The sequence below is a fragment of the Macaca nemestrina genome, chromosome 1, assembly GCF_043159975.1.
Source record: "Macaca nemestrina isolate mMacNem1 chromosome 1, mMacNem.hap1, whole genome shotgun sequence".
Lineage (NCBI taxonomy): Eukaryota > Metazoa > Chordata > Mammalia > Primates > Cercopithecidae > Macaca > Macaca nemestrina.
This window is the reverse complement of record NC_092125.1, coordinates 139,147,326-139,162,704: the sequence shown is the minus strand read 5'-3', so window position 1 is coordinate 139,162,704 and position 15,379 is coordinate 139,147,326. Positions and strand designations below refer to the sequence as shown.

Here is a 15,379-nt window from a genome sequence, read left to right as displayed (position 1 = left end):
TTTTAGTAGAGACGGGGTTTCACCATGTTAGCCAGGATGGTCTTGATCTCCTGACCTCGTGATCCACCCACCTCAGCCTCCCAAAGTGCTGGGATTACAGGCGTGAGCCACCGCGCCCAGCCGGGTTATATACTTTTTTAAACAAATTATTCTCAGTCTAAAAGATACGTACGCATTAGTGAATACTTCCTTCTGCTTAGCAGAAAAAAAAACCTGTTGACTTTTTGACAGAGGTACAGATCTCTAAAGTTATATTAAGGTACTCTTTGAAGACCTCTTGTAGTTCATAAGCATGATGATTGGGGTGTCAGGCTCATGTGTAAAATGTGCCTCCCTCAAACCTTGTTACAACATCAGCACATTGCCCATGTGACATGAGGAAAAAAGAGTACACTTTGTATACATATATGGTTGCGTGCATTTAGATTAGCATAACCACTTCAAACATGGTTAGTCTTTTAAAACTTGCTTCTTTGAAGATATGTTCATGAAAACTTGAGCATTTCCATAAGATCAATTCAAAGAGGTGAAGTAGCTGAGTCAAAGGACTATCAGGATTTCAGTAGGCAGACATTGGAAAATTAACCTCAGAAAAGTGACACCAATTTACACACCAACCAGATGTAACTGTGCCCTGAATCCCAAGGATTTTGCCAACTCACTCAATCTGCTTTTCAGTTATACTCAACCCAGTGAGAGCATATCATATTAGACGACTTAGATGCTCTCCTTAACTGATCAACTAATAAAGCATAATATCCATTCTGTCAAATGAAGGCTGAGTAAGTTTAAAAGTGCCATTTTTTCCCATCTGCTCCCAGATTTTCTTTTCTTTTCTTTTCTTTTTTTTTTTTTTGAGACAGAGTTTCACTCTTGTTGCCTAGGCTGGAGTTCAATGGCTCAATCTCAGCTCACCACAACCTCCACCTCCCAGGTTCAAATGATTCTCCTGCCTCAGCCTCCTCAGTAGCTGGCATTACAGGCATGTGCCACCATGCCTGGCTAATTTTGTATTTTTAGTAGAGACAGGGTTTCCCCATGTTGGTCAGGCTGGTCTCAAACTCCCGACCTCAGATGATCCACCTGCCTTGGCCTCCCAAAGTATTGGGATTCCAGGCGTGAGCCACCTGCACCCGGCCTGCTCCCAGATTTTCTTTCTTCTCTAGTCTGAACCCATGGTCCACGTTTTGTCACCCAGAACCCTTAGTTCCTCAAACTCTATGATTTTTTGCTGTGTCTACCCTAAAAAATTCCAGTTCCAGGAATGTTCCAGCCCTCCACTCTCCTGCCTTCCTGTTCACTGCTGAAAAACATCCAACAATTCCGTGCCTTGCCACCGTCCTGACTTTGAGCTGCAGCTGGCCCTGAGCACCAGGGCCCACCAGAATCATTTTTGGTCATTGTCTCACCTAACCTTCTTCCATGCCTGGGACTGCTGGCCTCTCTTCCCTGGGTTCCAAGGCTATTTTGATTTGCTTTCCCAAGTCCTCCATATATTTGTAGAGCATTCTAAGTGACCCAGTTCCTTGCAGTTGGACTATAAACACCAACGTATATTCTTAAATTTCTGAGGGAAAAACTTAGAGCGTAATGGAGAAGAGCACAGACTCTGAAGCCTAGTTGCCTAGGTCCTGGCTCAGCCCTGCCTGCCACTTCCGCACTGGGCTAGGCAATCCCACTGCCCCATGTGTCTTCATCTGTGAAAAAAGAATCCTATGTGTACCTGTGTGGTTTAAATGACCTACTGAGAAAAATGCTTAGAATTATCTTGTATGTAATAAACACTAGAAAATGGCATTTATTATTATGATTCCTAATCAGGAGCCCTAGATCATGGGACAGCGAAAGAAGTACAGATATAGAAATCAGACGGGGTTCAAACCTGATTGAACAATTGGGCATGATTTTGGCATATTATTTGGGCAACTTAGCTCAGCTTGTTGGACTATGTGTTGAATGGGGCTAATACTATTTTAGATAACAGAGTTATTATACAAAGGAAATAAGAAAAATGGAATGAAACACATTGCACAATGTCCAGCATAGAGCAAGTAGGAAGTGACTGATTTTTAGTTGCCATTATTTTTAGACCTTGTGATTACTGATACTAGATTGTAGATCAAAGATAACATACAAGGCTCTGTTTTAAAATGTAAATTGGAATTTAGCTCTACTAGTATGTAGAACTGCAGTGGCACTGTAGCCTTTTTCACCAGCACCTAAGAATTCCTACAACTAGAAAAATTACCATACAGAAAAAAACAGTGAATAAAATGGCTACAGTTAATAAAGCAAAAACCACACATACACATATGTGCACATGATAAGCTGAAGGCAGGCCACTGTCAAATAAGGCTCCTGAATTTCAGAAGTCTAGTTCAGCCCCTTGTGAGCACTCAGACCAATATACTTAACTGTTGAGCCAGAAGTTCAAAAGAATTTTAACTTTATACAACATATCCTTTACTTGACTTTGCTTCATGGCAGAATGTATAGTCTGTTCTTTTAGGACTATGCCAACATACATCAGATAAATTTATTTTGCTGGTTTTTTTTAGAGACGGAGTCTTGCTCTGTCACCAGGCTGGAGTGCAGTGGCGTGATGTCGGCTCACTGCAAACTCCACCTCCCAGGTTCAAGTGATTCTCCTGCCTCAGTCTCCCAAGTAGCTGGGACTACAGGCACACACCACTATGTCCGGCTAATTTTCTGTATTTTAGTAGAAATGGGGTTTCACCATGTTGGTCAGGCTGGTCTCGAACTCCCGACCTCAGGTGATCCACCCACCTCAGCCTCCCAAAGTGCTGGGATTACAGGCATGAGCCACCGCCTTGCCGGTTATTCTTATACTTGTATTCGTAACATTTGATTAACACATTGTCAACCCATATTTGTACACAACTGTTGGGATATTTTTAAGTCATTATGATGCCTTTGGTATATACACAGCAAAGTGGCCGTTTTCTAATTTACACTATCTTCCTAAGATATCATGAGATGCTCTGACTCAAGTGGTTCAGTGAGAAAGTCATCTTCTGGTTTAAGGACATCCCCTTCTGTTCACAAACTGCTAAGAGTTTTTGTTTGTTTGTTTGTTCATTTTGTTGTTGTTGTTTTTAAATCATGAAAGGGCATTAAACTTTATCAAATACTTTTTGTTGTTGCTCCCCAGCTATAGGACCAGCTTCTGGATGTGATGAGCCCTCTTTCAATCAGTACTGCCAACAGAACTTCCTGCCGTGATGGAAATGTTCTATAGCTGCACTGTCAAATATGGAAGCCACCAGCCACATGTGGCTATGGAGCACTTGGAATATCGCTAGTGCAACAGAGGAACTAAACTTTAAATTGTATATAATGTTAACTCGTTTAATGTAAATAGTCACCTGTGGCTTCTGATAGCTGTACTGGACATTCAGATCTAGACAAGCAGCAGAAGACATATTTTAGGTGAAGTTCACAGTAGTTTTGTATTAAAGTCTCCTAAAAGAAAATCATGGATACAGCTTTTCTGATTATTCATTGTATTATTTTGGAAATGGGGAATGACAACATTTTCAGAATAATATAAGTCATACTATTTTAGCTTTAATTTAAAATTGGCTTCTAATCTTGGGCTTTTTATACAGGGAAATTCTGCTATTCATTCTTGGGAAAAAATGGTATTTAACCAAATCTGACTTTTCCAAATAAATCTGATAATAGAACTCTCTGAGAGCACTCACTCACTGCCAGCTTCTGATAGTGTTATGTTCTATGCTCTACAAGGACAGGGAGTGTTTTTTAATTGCCATTTCGTGTCTAGTATCTGGTATAGTGATGGGACATAGTAAGTTGTCATTAAATGTTTGTTGAATTAAGTTATAAATAAATGTATTCAGTGCAACCCATAACTTTATGTAAGACACAAAAATCTTTGAATATAACAACCCAATAGTAATATCACATTTATGTTTCTAATAAGACAGAAGACTGGAAGCCAAGAACAACAGCCCAGTGATCCTGGCAGGGAGTTGAGGTCACAGGATGTAAGCTATTTCACCAAAGGAACACTTGTGTATCAAAGCATGTTTGAATGCAGCCCAGCTGGGAATGAGGTTTTTTTTTTACTTCCTTTCCCCAAAAAGATTTTTTTTTCCACAATATGCTTAAAGGTGGTTTCTATGGTCTGAATGTGTCTCTCCAAAATTCATATGTTGAAAGTTAATCACCAAAGTGATAGTATTAAGAGGTGGAGCCTTTAGAAGGTGATTAGGTCATGAGGGCATCATCATCATCCCCACGAATGAGATTAATGCCCTTATAGAAGAGGCTTCACACAGCAATCGGCCCCTTTTGTCCTTCTGCCTTTGAACATGTGAGGACATAGCATTCACCCTTCTGCCACGTGAGGACACAACAGCAAGGCACCATCTTGGAAGCAGAGAACAAACCCTTCCCAAACGCCCAATCTGCTGGTGCCTTGATCTTGGATTTCTCAGCCTCCAGAACTGTCATACATAAATTTCTGTTGTCTATAAGTTATCCAGGCCGTGGTATTTTGTTATAGCAGCAAGAACAGACTAAGATAGTGGTCATGTAGTTTTTGCTTTGAGTGTGTCCCTAATGACTGATAGATCACAAGGTCATGTGTTCCATTTTGAACTATTCTAATTGTAAAATGAGTTCTTTATATAAAGCAGAAATGTGCCTCTCCATTAATCTTAGCTTTTGATCATATCTTTTTCCCAAAGGAGCAAATAAATAGTGTAATTTTAATTCCTATTTGCTTGCAGTATTTGAAGACAGCCGTCATGTCCCTAGTTTCCTCTTTTCCAGGAGAGGAACCTCCAGTCTTCACCTATTCATCATGTGACTTGGTTTACAGGTTCTGGCCCTTCCCTACCTTGTCCAACTCCAGCCTCACCTTCCCAATTCTACATTCACAATAGGTCACTAAAATTTTGTTAATTATAGTTCCTCAACATTTCTTGAATAAGTTCTCAGTGCTCCATCATCAATGCCAACTGGTATATGTCTACATTCTTCTTAAATTACACATTTAATTATTACAGATTATACTTCAAATGTAATCTGACCAATGACAACTTCAGTGTAATTCCAAGGGAGGCTGGTAACACTGGGGAAGCTCTGAACAGTGCTGGACACATTATTTTATGAGGAGCCTTATCTGATAAAAGCTTAGCCCAAATAAGCTTATGAGCTTTAAAAAAAACAAAAAAAAATCCCTCTTCAGCATCATACATAACTTAAAAGAGAGGAAAGCGGTGAGGAAAGAAAAGACCTATTCAATGAGTAACCAAAACAATGTGTAACTTACACAACCGACTCAACTCCCTCATGCTAGAAAATTTTTGTCTTTATCACATGAAGTCTTACAAGATCCCAAAATAATGTAGGGCTTTCTCCAGATTAGGCATTAATTTCTGGAGCCAGCTAGAACCACTTTGTTGTTACAAAACTAATTACAATATTCAGTTAAATATTTAGTCTCACATCTCCAGAGTGTCCCTTGAATGGTGCTAGTTTTGAAGGAGGCAACAAAGTCTGACAATCAGTCTGCAAACTCCAGTGCTGGGTGGAAAATTTTTTCTAACTTTAAATTCAAGGCATTTATTTAAATGAATAAATTTCCATAATATGCAGCATGCATAGTTTTTTTTTTTAAAGACTTGGATTTTGAGGTGAGTTAAATCCAACAGTGTGTTCCCCAAGGGATCTCTGGGATCCTTTGAGGAAGGATCCTATGAGGAAGGGATGTAGCCAGGTAGAATAGGACTGGAATAGTCTGTGGCATAAAGTGAAAAAGAGGCTGGGCGCGGTGGTTCACGCCTGTAATCCCAACACTTTGGGAGGCCAAGGCGGGTGGATCACCTGAGGTCAGGAGTTTCAGACCAGCCTGGCCAACATGGTGAAACCCTGTCTCTACTGAAAATACAAAAATTAGCTGAACATGGTGGTGCATGCCTGTAACCCTACTTGGGAGGCTGAGGCATGAGAATCGCTTGAATCCGGGAGGCGGAGGTTGCATTGAGCTGAGATCACACCACTGCACTCCAGCCTGAGCGACAGAGTGAGACTCTGTCTCAAAATAATAATAATAATAATAAAGTGAAAAATAAAGAATGTCAAAGTAAAAAGTAATTTACAACAAAGAGATATAGTTCGGGTGCTACCTTCTCTTACTAGCTGTATGGCAAGTCTTTGAACCCACTAAAAGAGAGTTCAAAACACCTACTCTGCCTTTTTGAGGATCATGAGACAGACTACATCAAAGTGCCTCAAAGCACATTTGTAAAGTACTTAACAAGAATAAATAAGACTTGGTTGAATGTATATATCAACTTGGGAGAGAACTGCCATCTTTATAATACTGAACCTTTCAATTCACAAAAATGATATATTCTTCTGTTTGGTTATTTAATTTTTGCCAAAAATATTTTGTGTATTTCAGATGTACATCTGTATACATCTGTCCTTAGATTTCCTAAATATTTGATGTTTTGATGTTATTTTAAATAATATCATTTCATAAATTCCATTTCCTGTTTGGTGTTAATATATAAGTGACTTGTGAATACTGAATTTTAAGCAGTTTTTTTTTTCTAAATTCATCTCCAATTCGAATTCTAACAGGTTATAAATGCTTTTTAATTTTCCCTGTAATAATTACATCATTTGCAAACAATGACTATTTTATATCTTCTTTTCCAATCTTTATGCCTTTCATTTCTTTTTCTCGCCTTATTTTATGGCTAGAATCTCTAGTACAATGTTGAATAGAGGTTGTAACTGTAGATATTCTTGTGTGATTCCCAATCTCGGGGCCAAACCTTTAAATATTTTATCACTAAATAGTCTGCAGAAGAGTGTATCTCTATCAGTTTAGGGAAGTCATAGCTTACAGTTTGCTAAGAGTATTTTTAAAAATCATATTGTTGAATTTTATAAAATCTTTTTTAAAATTTGCATTTATTTATTGAGAGAGCTATGTTTTTATCCCTTTAAGAAAATTAATGTGTAAATTATGTTGATTGATTTTTCAAATGTTAAACTACTTTTGCACACACAAAGAAGTAACCTCACTTGGTAGTAATATACATACAATTAATTCTTTTAATATACTGAGAGTTGCTTTTCTGTATATTGTGATGTCTTTGTCAGGTTTTGGCATCAAGGTGAGGATGAACTTACAGAGTTTGGAAGTATTCTCTTCTTTTTAGTTTCTAGAAGAACTTGCATAAGATTGGGGTAATGTCTTCCTTAAACGTTTGAAAGGATTCACTGGTGAGGCTTTACATTTTGCTTGTGGAAATGTCTTAAATAACAGATTCGATTTCCACTAGTAAATGGGGACTCTCCAGATTTTTTGTCAGTTTATTTTGTCCTTAATTTTGTTCTTATTCAAATTTTCAAATTGTGTTAAGTTGTTCATTATATCATCATATCTTTCAATGTTTGTAGTCTCTAGTAATACTTTTTTCATTCCTGATGTTATTTTTCCTCTTCTTTTATTGATTAGTTTTACTGGGGGTTTATCAATTTTCTTAATCTTTTCAAAGAATCAGTCCTTAGCTTTATTATTTTTCTTTAATTTTGTTTGGTTTTACTGGTTTCTGGGTTTCACCATGTTGGCCAGGCTGGTCTCTTATTTCTTCTTTTCCAATCTTTATGCCTCAGGTGATCCACCCATCTCGGCCTCCCAAAGTGTTGGGATTACAGGCATGAGCCACCGTGCCCAGCCTCTCTTGTTGCTTCTTAAGATAAAGTTTAATTGATTTTAACCCTTCAACCTTCCAAGACATGTAGTGAAGGCTAAGAATCTCTCTCCAGGCATTGCTTTAGCTGTAGCCAATTTTTAATATGGCACATCTTCGCTACTGGTCAGTTTGAAATATTTTCTAGTGTTTCTTATTTCTTCTTTGATCCACAGATCATTTAGAAGTGTGTTCTGTTTAATCTCCAGGCAGTTGAGGATTTTCTAGTTATCTTTTGTTATTGATTTCTAGTATAATTTCCCTAAGGTCAGAGAGCACATTTTGAATAATTTCCACCCTCTGAAATGTTTTGAGGCCTTCTATATGGCCTGCTTATTGTCAATTTTGGTAAAATTTAAATATGAGCTTAAATGAAATACGAATTTTGTCACGGTTGACAGTGTTCTCTGTGTGTTAGTTAAGTTTGTTAACTGTGGTCTTGATTTTTATTTTTTGTTTTTTTGTTTAATTTTTATTTTTTTCTGTTCAGAAGTGTGTTAAAGTAACCCTTATGATTGTGGATTTGTCCATTTTTCCTTTTAGCTGTCTATTTTTGCCTTATATATTTTGAAATGATCTTATTTTGAATTTTGAAATCTTCTTTGTTGATTGACTTATCATTATGGAATATCTCTCTTTATCTCCAGTAATCCTCCTTGACTTAAAATCTGTGTTATCTGACATTAGTATGGCTATACCAGTTTTTCCACTGGTTGCAAGTTGTATTCTTTTCCGTCCTTGCACTTCCTGTGCACCTTTATTTAAGGCGTGTCTCTTCAAGACAGGATGTAGATAGATTTTGTTTTTTTCCTAGTGCAACAACAGTAGGTTAATACTCAGAATGTTTGGTCAATTTTCATTTAATGTGATTACTAATTTAAGCAGGTTTATATCTACCATCCTACTATTTACTTTCTATGTAACCCACTGTTTCATTTACCTTTTTTCTTCAATCTTGCCTTTCTTTGAATTACCCCAGTATTCTATTTTCCCCTCTTTTAACTTCTTTTTGATGTTACAAAACACATCTTGGTATTTTTAATACAAATTATTGCTTTTACCACTTTCTTGACAGTGCTAGAACTTCATAACACTTTAACTCCAGCTTTTTGCCTTTTCCATTATGGCTGTCATGTATTTTAGTTTTGCATAAATTTTACACTTCCCAGTATTAGTATTGTTTTGTAACAGTTGATGTTCATTATATTTACCTTTTCTAGAGCTCTTCATCCTTTTCTTTCTTTCTGTTTTTTGCCCAGGCTGAAGTGCACTGGCATGATCTTAGTTCACCGCAACCTCCGCCTCCCAGGTTCAAGCGATTCTCCTGCCTCAGCCTCCCAAGTAGCTGGGATTACAGGCATGCACCACAATGCCTGGTTAATTTTGCTTCATCCTTTTCTTCATTTCTGTATTTCCATCTGGGATTATTTTCCTTCTATCTAATGACCTCCCATCAGCATTTCAATTAGTGTAAGGCTGCTGATAACTAATTCTCCTTTCTGTCTGAAAACATCTATATTTCACCTTAATTTCTGAAGGATATTTTTACTTTAGATAGAATTATTTTTCCCCCAGCACTCTAGAGAGGTCTCCTAGGTAATGGGGTTTAAATGCTTCCTTGCTGACATTCATAACAGTGACATAACAAAAATACTGCAATTGCTTAATGCAGTGATTTTAGATTTTCAGCACCTAGAAACATCTCTTTCATTTCAAATTCAAAGGCATAGACTCAGGCTCAGAACTTGAACGGACTGTACAGACCATCTATCTCAGTTTCCTACCTAATAATAATCATGGTAGGTGGTTACTTAGATTTTGACTTAACGCTTCCCAGTTTTGAGGGAATTCACCACATCAGAAGACAGTGTATTTAAAAACAGTCCTAATCATAAATGGCTTCCTTCTAGAACACTAAGATGAAAACTGCCAACCTTAACCTCCTTCTGTCCAAAGGAGCAAGGAAGCCAGGAATCCTTGTTTTCACTTAAGCTATTTGTCCTCAGGTTTCCACAGGAAGCATCCCTTTCTCTATCCTTCCCAACTCCACATTCACAGTGAGTTACTAATCCCTGTCAATTGTGTTTCTAAAAATAAACTGGAATTTAGGTCATCATCCCCACAGAGGGTGGCTTAATGGAGGGCCTATTTCTCACCTGGATTGCTGACTCTTTTCCTGATTATGAGTAGAAGCTAAGTGATCTCCTTCAAGCTCTATTCCATATGCTTATGTCTTCAACAGCTCTCCATCACAGCACTGTTTTCTAAACTGTTCTTCTGGGACAGAGGGTGGAGGGGTGGACTTGTTAATTCTGTCATCTGCTGTGTTGTTCTCTCATTAACAAAACTGAACCTACAAAACTCACTGCAACCCAGAACAACTTCAGCAATTTTAGACACAAAGGTTTTAATTAAATGAATAAACTTTTATACATACACACTAAAAATGACATTGGAGTTGGGATGTGATAACCCTAAACTTCAATTTCCTTGCAACTAGAATGAAAAAATACAATCTGAAAGTATATGATTTATAGCAGCTCTGGCCTAAAAATGAAGATGAAGGAATTTAGAAATGATACAGAATTTAGAATAAAGACACCTGAGTTGAAGTCTTATCACCCTTTCTTGTTAGGTATATAACCTGTAGTAAGTTATTTAACCTCTTTGAAGTCTATTTGCTTGTCTGAAAAAGGCAGTTAAGAATACCTGCTGTATTAGTCAGCGTTCTCTAGAGGGACAGAACTAATAGGATATTAGGGGAGTTCATTAAATATTAACTTGCACAATCACAAGGTCCCACAATAGGATGTCTGCAAGCTGAGGAGCAAGGAGAGCCAGTCCGAGTCCCAAAACTGAAGAACTTGGAGTCTGATGTTCGAGGGCAGGAAGCATCCAGCACGGGAGAAAGATGTAGGTTGGCAGGCTAGGCCAGTCTCTCCTTTTCACATTTTTCTGCCAGCTTTATATTCGCTGGCAGCTGATTAGATGGTACCCACTCAGACTAAGGGTGGGTCTGCCTTCCCCAGCCCACTGACTCAAATGTTAATCTCCTTTGGCAACACCCTCACAGACACACCCAGGATCAATACTTGGTGTCCTTCAATCCCATCAAGTTGACACTCTGTATTAACCATCACAAGTCTGCTGCTTGTCAACTTGAACCCATACACAACTCCTGAGATCATACATAATCTTCAAATAAAGACAATAACAAGTTCATAATTACACCTAACATAATGCAACTATCCTTCGTTCAACCGGAAATGCACCAGTCCCCAACCCAAATACTATTACATAAAGTTAACAATGCTTAAATGCTGACATGAAGTCAATAAATCTTATGTCACATGATAAAGGAAAAGGTGTTTTTCTTCTTTTATTCTTTTTTTTTTTGTTTTTTTGAGACAGAATCTCACTCTGTCGCCCAGCTGGAGTGCAGTGGCGCCATCTCGGCTCACTGCAAGCACTGCTTCCCGGGTTCACGCCATTCCCCTGCCTCAGCCTCCCAAGTGGCTGGGACTACAGGAGCCGGCCACCAGGCCTGGCTAATTTTTTTGTATTTTTAGGAGAGAAAGGGTTTTGCCGTGTTAGCCAGGATGGTCTCCATCTCCTGACCTAGTGATCCGCCCGCCTCAGCCTCCCAAAGTGCTGGGATCACAGGCGTGAGCCACCGCGCCTGGCCAAAATAAAGATCCTTTCTTAGTGCAAGTGTATACATTCACCAACATGTTTTTAGCAAAAGGAGGAAATACTCATGACAATTACAGCCCCCGTTCTTTAGCTGGTCACGTGGTCATAGCCAATGACTATCTTTTTCTACTACCCGTTCTGTATTCCCTTTGCCTTCAGCAAGCACCTCAGCAGGTCGTGGTTTTTTTCCTGGTGGAGTGACCCAAACCTTCATTCCTGAGGGGTCTGAGCCATTTGTAGTCCTGCCTGGATTGGGCTGTTGTAGTTTCCTATTGATCTTAATCACAGAGCATGGTAATACTAATAGATGCCCTAATGATCTGTGTTTCACGCATACTCTTACCTCTGTTGTGGAGTAGTAGACTGATTTCATCTTGATAGTCTGGGTAATCACCCCAGCCAACACTGTAACTCCTTTCTTAGCCTGTTGACTTAAAGGTAGGAGGAACCCAAAGTGTCCAGGTGGCAATCTTAACTTCCAGTTTAATGGAATTGTTGTTGTGTCTCCTGGTGGCAGCATTCCTTCCTTTGGAACTAAGGCCTCTAGGCCAGCAGAATGTAATGTCGTGGGAAAAGGAAGCAAGAATTTTGCTAGTGGATCACTAAGGGTGATGGTGAGAGGTGCTACTTCCACTTCTGCCCCTTGATTCCTGGACCCGTGAATCCTGGCTATGGGAGAAACAGTACCATATATTGGATGCTGATTCAGAGCATACACGGCCTTCTGGAGACCTTTGCCCGAGCCCTGCAAAGTATTGTCACCTAGTTGGCATTGTAATTGTGACTTCAAACGGCCATTCCATCCCTCTATCAACCCAGCTGCTTCAGGATAATGGGGAACATGGTAAGACCAGTGAATTCCATGGGGCTGAGCCCACTGCCATACTTCTTTAGCTGTGAAGTGAGTGTCTTGGTCAGAGGCAATGCTGTGTGGAATACCATGATGGTGGGTAAGGCATTCCATGAGTTCATAGATAGTTGTCTTGGCAGAGTACTGCATGTAGAATAGGCAAACCCATATCTGGAGTAGGTGTCTATTCCTGTGAGGACAAACCTCTTCCCTTTCCATGATGGAAGAGATCCAATAAATCAACCTGTCACCGGGTAGCTTGCTGATCACCCCAAGGAATGGGGCTGATCATCGAGGGCTCAGTGTTGGTCTCTGCTGCTGGCAAATTGGGCACTCAGTAGTGGCCACAGCCAGGTCAGCCTTGGTGAGTGGAAGTCCATGTTGCTGAGCCCAGGCGTAACCTCCATCCCTGCCACCATGGCCACTTTGTTCATGGCTCCATTGGGCGATGAGAGGGTTGGCCGGGGAAAGACACTGAGTGGTATCCACAGAATGGGTCATTCTATCCACTTGATTATTAAAATCCACCTTTGCTGAGGTCACCCGTTGGTGAGCACTCACATGGGATACAAATATCTTCACGGTTTTTGGCCACTCAGAGAGGTCCATCCACACTCCTCTTCCTCAAATTTGTCGCCAATTTTCCAATCATGCTTCTTCCACTTCTTTCCAATCATGCTTCTTCCACTGACTCAAATGTTAATCTCTTTTGAGATTAACTTCTTCCAAGTCCCTGATCATCCAGCCAAACCATTGGTTACAGCCTACTAATCAGTATATAATCGCACATTTGGCCATTTTTCCTTCCATGCAAAGTGCACAACCAGGTGTACTGCTGGAAGTTCTGCCCACTGGGAAGATTTCCCTTCACTGCTGTCCTTTCAGGGATGTCCTAGAAAGGGGCTGTAGTGCTGCAGCTGTCCACTTTTGGGAGGTGCCTGCATATTGTGCAGAACCATCTGTGAACCAGACCCTAGTCTTCTCTTCCTCTGTCAACTCACCATAGGGAACTCCCCATGAGGCCATCAGTGCAGGCTGGGGTAGAGCAGGCAGGGTGGCAGCAGTAGAGACCATGGGCATTTGAGCCACTTACTCATATAACTTACTTGTGCCTTCAGGACCTGCTCGAGCCTGATCACAGATATACCACCTCCATTAGATGATGGAATGCTGCTGTGCACGACCCACTTTAGGGGTTGAGGGGTCAGAAAGCTCCCAGTTCATGATAGGCAGTTCAGGTCGCATGGTGACTTGATGACCCATAGTCAAACATTCAGTTTCCACCAAAGCCCAATAACAGGCCAAGAGTTGTCTCTCAAATGGAGTGTAGTTATCTTCAGAAGATGGCAGGGCCTTGCTCCAAAATCCTAGAGGCCTCTGCTGTGATTCACCTATGGGGGCCTGCCAAAGGCTCCAAGACGCATCCCTATCTGCCACTGACACCTCAAGCACCACTGGATCTGCTGGGTCATATGGCCCAAGTGGGAGAGCAGCTTCCACAGCAGCCTGGACCTGTTGCAGAGCCTTCTTCTGTTCTGGATCCCACTAAAAACTGGCAGCATTTCCGGTCACTCGATAAATGGGCCAGAGTAATACACTCAAATGAGGAATGTGTTGCCTCTAAAATCCACATAGGCCCACTAGGCATTGCGCCTTTTTCTTGGTTGTAGGAGGGGCCAAATGCAGCAACTTATCCTTCATCTTAGAAGTAGTATCTCAACAGGCCCCACACCATTGGACCCCTAGAAATTTTACTGACATAGAAGTTCCCTTAATTTTAGTCAGATTTATTTCCCATTCTCTGGCACACAAATGTCCTACCAATAAATCCAGTGTGTTTGCTACTTCTTGCTCACTGGATCCAGTCAGCATAATGTCATCAATGTAATGGGCCAGTGTGATATCTTGCGGAAGCAAAAGCAATCAAGCTCTCTCTGAATAAGATTCTGACACAAAACCAGAGAGTTGATATACCCCTGAGGTAGGACAGTAAAGGTATATTGCTAGCCTTGCCAGCTGAAGGCAAATTGCTTCTGATGGGCCTTATGGACAGGAATGGAGAAAAAGGCATTTGTCATGTCAATGGCTGCATACCAGGTATCAGGAGATGTGTTAATTTCCTCAAGCAATCAAACCACATCTGGTACAGCAACTGCAATTGGAGTCATCACTTGGTTAAGCTTACAATAATCCACTCTCATTCTCCAAGATCCACCTGTCTTCTGCACAGGCCAAATGAGAAAGTTGAACGGGGATTTGGTGGGAATCACCACCCCTACATCTTTCAAGTTCTTGATGGTGGCACTAATCTCTGCAATCCCTCCAGGGATGCAATATTGTTTTTGATTTTTCTAGGTAGAGGCAGCTGTAATGGCTTCCATTTGGCCTTTCCCATTATAATATCCCTCACCCTACCATTGAGGGAGCCAACGTGGGGGTTCTGCCAGTTGCTAAGAATATCTATGCCAATTGTGCATTCTAGCACTAGGTAAATGACCACAGGATGAGTCTGGGGACCCACTGGACCCAGTGTAAGTCAGACCTGAGCTAAAACTCCACCTGATCTCCATAAGCCCCTACTTTAACTGGCGGACCATAATGACATTTTGGGTCTCCTGGAATCAGTGTCAGCTCAGAGTTGACAGTCCAGTAGTCCTCGAAATGTCTGATCATTTCCTTTTCCCCAGTGCAGTTACCCTGGTAAAAGGCCGGAGATCTCTTTGGGGAAGGATGGGAGAAAGATTCACTGCATCAATTGTCAGTAATGTAGTGGTGTCCTTCCTCAAGGGGACATGGTCTCCCCTTCATTCAAGGGGTTTGGGTCTGTAAGCTGACTGAAGTCTGGAAATTGATTGAGGGGCTGTGATTCTCTGTTTTTATAATTCAAATTAATCTTTTGTCCATTCAACCTAGAAATTTTCTGCTTGTATAAATTAAGTAGGAACGCAGTAGCCTTCCTATCCATTTCATTTCTAGGAACACCATGATTAATTAGCTAAGGCCAGCGCTCTAGACGACTCAGACTATTCTGATTGCCGCTTTGCCTCTGCTATCCATTGTGGTAACTATGCCCACCCTG

General features: G+C 40.5%; 1 non-coding gene across 1 annotated transcript; it reads left to right on the top strand.

Moving 5' to 3' along the window:
* The first annotated feature begins 271 nt into the window (after nucleotides 1-271).
* On the top strand, nucleotides 272-375 carry LOC112424926 (small nucleolar RNA U13). The gene has a single exon (XR_003018900.2). It is a non-coding gene; the product is annotated as a small nucleolar RNA U13 (small nucleolar RNA).
* The last annotated feature ends 15,004 nt before the right edge of the window (nucleotides 376-15,379 follow it).